The sequence below is a fragment of the Gymnoscopelus microlampas genome (assembly GCF_963454915.1).
Source record: "Gymnoscopelus microlampas genome assembly, chromosome: 5".
Lineage (NCBI taxonomy): Eukaryota > Metazoa > Chordata > Actinopteri > Myctophiformes > Myctophidae > Gymnoscopelus > Gymnoscopelus microlampas.
In genome coordinates, this window is record NC_139942.1 from 53262362 (window position 1) to 53268936 (window position 6575).

General features: G+C 44.1%; 1 pseudogene across 1 annotated transcript; it reads right to left on the bottom strand.

Moving 5' to 3' along the window:
* Positions 1–515: 515 nt before the first annotated feature.
* Positions 516–1249, bottom strand: LOC311045186 (lipoyl amidotransferase LIPT1, mitochondrial-like; annotated as a pseudogene). The gene has a single exon. The product of its transcript is annotated as a lipoyl amidotransferase LIPT1, mitochondrial-like (transcript).
* Positions 1250–6575: the final 5326 nt, after the last annotated feature.

Here is a 6575-nt window from a genome sequence, read left to right on the forward strand (position 1 = left end):
CTCTAACGCCTAATTGAAAAGTGAAGTTCTCTCCCCTGGGATCTCCCTGTACATCACGACATCACTCACCCGTGGTCGTTTCCTCCTGCCTGGACAATAACGCAAAACAAAAATGATGGTTAACCACTGTTAAGCCTCTACTCTGTGAGCTTATAGTGTAGAGATGGGCTACTTTGGCCCAAATGTCCACCAGGGACATCTGGTTACATGTGTCTCATTGTCAAGACCCTAGAAGTGTACTTCTACACTCACTGTATGTCTTCTGTTTATAAGGTTTACTGTTCTTATGCATGCTGCTACATTGTCTGAGGATCCTTAAAACACAGACACTGCACTCTTATGGGCAGTTACACAAGAACAAGATGCAACATTACAGAACACAGTGAACCTTAAATGTATTAATGTGTATGCACGTACAGTATTGTTATGATTAAAAACAACATCAACGTACCATTCTTGACCTGCATGGTAGCGAACACCGGGCTGTATAACGGAGCGGGGCGTAGACGGTGAACTTAGGCGTGCGTCCGAACGTCCAGCTCATTGGCCAGTCTGGTGATGCCAGGAAATAACTGCTCATCACCTGGATCCACCCGATGCACTGGTACACTGCAACCATACTCTGTGTTGTACTGCGTTGCCACGGCGCTCATGACGGTCCGGCAGTCCAGAGCCGGGTCTTCCTCCTGCAGGTTCCTGACAGACGAGGGGACGCTGGCCGTGGCGTTGCTCCAGATCGCGCCAGAGTGCCGCCGAGAGCAGAGCCCAGCAGAGTGCAGTGGTGGTAGGCCACGCTACCACCCAGCTTAGCTGCTGTACCAGAGATCTTGTAGTGTCCGTTCAGCAGCACGTCGAAGCGGTCAGTACTGTGGACGTCCAGCCGTGGGGAGAGCTTCTTCAGAGCCGTGGTGAGCAGCCTAAGGTTCCTGTGTCTGTCGTACTGCTTCCTGGAGGGGAAGAAGGTCAGGTTGACGTTGCCCAGGTCATGGAACACCGTTCCTCCTCCACTCCTCCTCCTGGCCAGAGGAACCTTAGAGCTCCTCAGCACCTTCATGTCACTCTCCTGCCAGGGGTTCTGGTGCCTGCCCACCACCACACAGGGGGAGTTCCTACACAACAGCAGCACATGTGGGTTGTTCTGCAGGTCCATGTGGTCGTAGATCCAGTCCTCCAGGGCTAAGTTCTCGTAGATGTTTGTAGACACAGACTGTAAGATCAGGCCCGGGGATGCTTTAAACACAGAGGTCATGCTCCTCCTAAAAAAAAAGTAAACTTACTGCTCTCATGTTTGTTGTGGTTTCAGTGTGTTGAGCTAGTCCCTGTATGATATTACACTCTGTGTTCTGTTCACACATGCCAGTTTGTAATTTGTGTTCTGTTCTTGTGCTTCCATGTGAAACAGACAGTAATCCCATGGGTGTATTTGTGTTTCTTGTGTTTTTGTGAATAAACGGACGAATGTCAGCACTGCCTCTTTGACCTGCATTTGGCTCCTACCAAAACATTGACTATTCATGAGATTATCATCGCATAGGCATGCACCGCCTCACTGTCAGGTGAAAAGAAGCAGCTGGTTACTCCAAGTGTAACATGGTAGTTGGTAGGTAGGTAGGTACACTCTCCCTCCCCATAGGGCTTTCACCAACTAGTCGACTAATCGACTAGTATAACCACTAGTCGACCTTTTTGGTACTAGTCGAATAGTTGATTAAAAAAAAAAAAAAAAACATTTTTTTCAATTTTTTTTTTTTTTTTTTTGGTAGGCCAACAATATATCAAGCTAATCTTAACTAGATTATAGTCACCACTGCACAGTTATCTTTTAAAAATTACAAATATTATAAATGGAACAAACTCAGTCACACGTGACACATGGGCGGGCGCCGGGCACCGGGACACGTCACATACTGCTGCCTACCTAACTTCCCGTTCTAAACAAACATGGAAGCAAACACAGAAGCAGCAGGTGCGCCGGCAGCCCCTGCTAAACAGGCTCGTCGTTCGTTTGTATGGCAGTATTTCAATGAAGATGTGGAGAAAAAAACGGTGCAGTGTAAAATATGCAAGGTTACACTGAAGTACAACAGCAATACATCTAGTATGCAGTACCATCTGAGTAAAAAACACCCGCTTCCTCAAGACAGCAGCGCCGTCGCTGAGAAGAACACTGCCCAGCGGCAGACTACAATGGGAGATTATTCCCAACGCCCGCCGGTCACACAGAAGAGAAAACAGCAGATAACAGAATTACTTGTCAATTTCGTCGTCAAAGATATTCGACCAGTCTCTGCTCTTTCTGGAGAAGGCTTCAGAGAATGAATCAAGTTTTTTGAGCCAAGCTATAAAATCCCGTGTCATTCTACAGTTTGGAAAACTATCGAATTGCAGTACAATACTGTGAGAGCCACAATTGCAAAGGAGATGGAAGATAAAAGTGTCTCACTAACTACCGACCTGTGGACGTCTTGCACTATGGATCCTTATATTACAGTGAGCGCTCACTACATTACAGACCATTGGGAGATCAAATCAAGAGTGCTCCAAACTACCACCATGACAGAGAGACACACTGCTGTTAATATATCCGAAAAGCTGACAGAAACCATCGGGGAGTGGAACTTAGATGTTTTTTGCACTGTCCATGACAATGCAAGCAGCATGAACCTGGCAATGGAGCTTTTATGAAAAGTTTCCCAACCACATTGGATGCACAGGACACACGCTTCAACTAGCCATAAAAGCGGGGTTAACTTTACCTGAGGTTGTGAAGACCACAGATGCTGCTCGACGTCTTGTCAGGTTTTTTCGTCACTCATCAGTTGCACATTGTGCTTTGAAGAAATGTCAGGGAAGCCTGAATATGAAAACCATCAAACTGCAAAACGATTGCGCGACCCGCTGGAATTCCACGTTCACCATGGTAGAACGTCTGTATGAGCAGCGCATTCCAGTCCAGGCAGTTCTCAACGATAAGGACACAACGAAGGAGTCCCAGAGAAAGGCCCTCTCCATGAAAAACTGCCAGTGGGATTTAATGGAGCAGCTGATCCCTGTATTGAGGCCTCTTGCAAAGGCAACGACAATAATGTGCGGACAGGCACACGTCGGGCTCTCATTTGTCTACCCCGTCCTACTAAACCTGGTTGACAACACACTGAAAGCCAGTGAGTCTGACATGGTGACCACCCGCAAATTCAAGGATGCCGTGAGGAAACAGCTCATAACACGCTTCAAGTTGGGGACTGATGGTTTGGCTAAATCTGTCCCAATCACGGCATGCATGCTGGACCCCCGGTTCAAGCAACTAAGATTCCTCCCAGAAAATATCAGAGAGGACGCCTGGGCGCATCTGAAGGAGCTGGTAACGGGAGAAGACGGAGGCGAGGAACCTGGTCCTGGAGGAGCTACAACAGGTGATGATCATTAACTTAACTAGACCATACCCGGTCGACGCATGCGTGGGGGGATATGCGCACATGATCTGGCAACCCGGGAGGCAGTTCGTCCCATAGCTGGGCGACAGTGTTTGACACAAAAACGCTAATAAGAAGCTGAGATTTGATGAAATTGAAAAACGGGCTTCACAGTTAAGTTCAGATGGTAATGGTCAATGGCTGTGTGCAAAATCAGAGCAATTGGTCCAGCTAGTGAGGAGAACCGGGTGTCTTCACCTCCACTACAAACGCACAGAGGTTACTAGAATTATAGTAGGATAACCACTAATGTTACATAATATTAATAATAATTAATGTTAATGGTAATCCTGTATCCCTATTTGCTCACTATATTGTAAATAATTGTATTCAAGTAGGACTAGTTGAATAGTTAAAACATAAAAAAACACCATTAATGTGTCTTAATTTTCTCCATAGATGACGATGACACCCCAGGCCCAGACACCGAGAAGGACGGCGTTGGAGCGGAACCGGAGGACACCCCACGTCCACGTGGAAAAAAGGCGAGACTGGAGAGTGACTTTAAAGAACTGTTTGGACCCAATTACGAAAGCGTGGAGAATACTTCCCTGGCAGGGAACACAGTCACCCGACAGCGGTCAAGTCTGCATCCTTCCCACGTTGATAAACTAGTCTTTCTTAACGCAAACCAAAAAGAAGGCAAGGTGAACATAATAAACGAGGAGGACACTCAGGACAGTGACAGCGAGAGCGAGTCTTAGTCTAGCCGTGTGTTACTGACCAACAGGTGGATTGGATGTATTGTTGTTTATGTTGTTTAACGAGAGACACGGCAGATACAGTCATTGTGGTGAGTCCAGTTTTCATTTCTTATTATTGTAGCAGCTAAAATGGAGGTGGATTGTGTGGCAGTGATGAAATGCTGTTGCTTGTTTTCGTTCTCACATGTGTGTTTGTTGTGAATATATCCTTAAACCTAGTTGCTAATGAATGCCGTGCCCCAGTGTGGCCGGACTCATTTGTTAAGGACTCATGTCCAGTTTTCATTTCTTATTGTTGTAGCAGCTAAAATGAATGTGGATTGTACTGTGGCAATTGTGAAATCAGTATGCTGTTGTTGGTTGTTGTTTCTCACAGACTCACACACGTGTCCTTGTTGCGTATATATCCGTTGTCATGGCAACCTAGCTGCTACGAATGCCGTGAGCCAGCGCGGCGGGACTAATTTGCTTATATTTTGTTAACTGTTTTTATTTGATTACTATTTATTTTCGTTTGATGTTCAGAAACTGTGATGGGCTACTACTACATTGTGTGGGATGCTGTAGAATGCTTGAACTTGCCGTTTTAAAAATACAGTTTTCATTGTTACTCAGAACTCTTCTCTCTGCGTCTTTTTTATTACATAATAGGTAAACTTCGACTAGTCGACTACTACTGGGTCAAATGAGTCGACTAGTAAAAATCATTAGTTGTGAAAGCCCTACCTCCCCAGACAATGGATATGAATATTGTCAGCAACATATATATATATATATATATGATATATATATTTGATGGAGTTATTTTGATTGATCATAATTTGTCTAGTGCCCTTAACCTGCTTTAAATGTCAAATTAATATAATAGCTGCTCATATTGGCTTAAACTCTGTCATGTACTATTCTGCTATTTCTCTGTCTATGCAAGGTCAAAGTAGTTACAGGCCTGTTCTGTGGCTATCAGTTGTTTTAAGAACACTGTATCTCGGTGTTCTCTGCGCTAACAATTCCTTCAGCGCCACTGAAGTCATCACTGACCAGTGACAGGTCAGACCCGAGGTCAACGTGTTATTCGAGACATGTGGACGCTGTTTGTTCAAAGATAAACTGTCACACCATCTTCATCATCTACCATCATCATCCTCATCTGACGACGACGTAATCATCACTATCCACCAATAGCAGGATAACACCTCTGACGGCTGGACGCTTGATGTATCTTCAATGATGTCATATGTTTATGTTACTGGACGCTGTTAAAGTCCAGTGCTTTCTCTGTTTAACGGCAGAGAGAGGCGACGACCGATGATGCGTGAACCTGCTGATACTGTAACCTTCCATTACTCTCTCTCTCTGAATAATAGACTTTCATTACATCCAATGGCTGCCTGTGTCCTGAGTCTGTTTTTTTCTTGTCGCCTTTGATGAAAGTTACCGGTACTTATATACATACTGATGTGATGTTTCTGCCATGCATAAGTATCTATACATATGGTTGATAAGGAAAAATAACAGCTCTATCAATTGGTCCAAATCGATGCCGGATATGGTTGAAACAGGGTGGACGAGGGGAACTGAGCTATTGACCGGAACTGTTCGGTCAGACTCTCTTCCCCTGGCTTCCCCTGTTTTAATACGTATCAAACGAACCAGCCCTGGGTGTAACGATTTATCACTTCGATTCAGATGAAGGTTATCTTTGAACAGTATCACATTTTTTATTTTATTTATTTTGTTTTGGACCTGGACGCGATCGCTGGACCTTTGGACTTGCCCTTTGACTCCCACATGTCTCAAATTCCACATGGTCCAGCCATCGGAGTCAGGATCCCCGAACCATTGATTCGGTATGTATATTTTTTTTATTTTATTTTACCATGGTCCAGTGATTGGGATCTCCACGTAACTTCTCCCTGTGAACCTTGATCTGATGAGTATACCTTTTATTTTATTTTATTGTCTTTACCGAACGATTTGTCTCATAAATTATCAGCCTGTTTTTAAATTACTGTTTAACACAGCTCCGCCAGGGAGTCAGTCAAGTAAAAATGTTTTATCACCTGGGAGGACATTCCCTGAATGTCTCATAAATTATCCTCTTATTTAGAATACAGTGGTCTTTATTTATGTTGTTTTATTTTCTGGCTTGTCCATTGTATATATTGATCACCACCAGACACATCCATCCTCAACGTTTTTTTACACTGATGTTTGGCTATCAGCTGTTACTTACAGTTATTTGTCTTTATTTATATATATATTTATGTAAATGCATCTAGAAATAACCCACAATCCAAACTTGGGTGTTTCGATGTATTCGTGACCATATATATAAACATATGGATTAATTTTTTTGTACCTCGAATTACCACTTTATCACGTCATTGGTGTTCGGTTC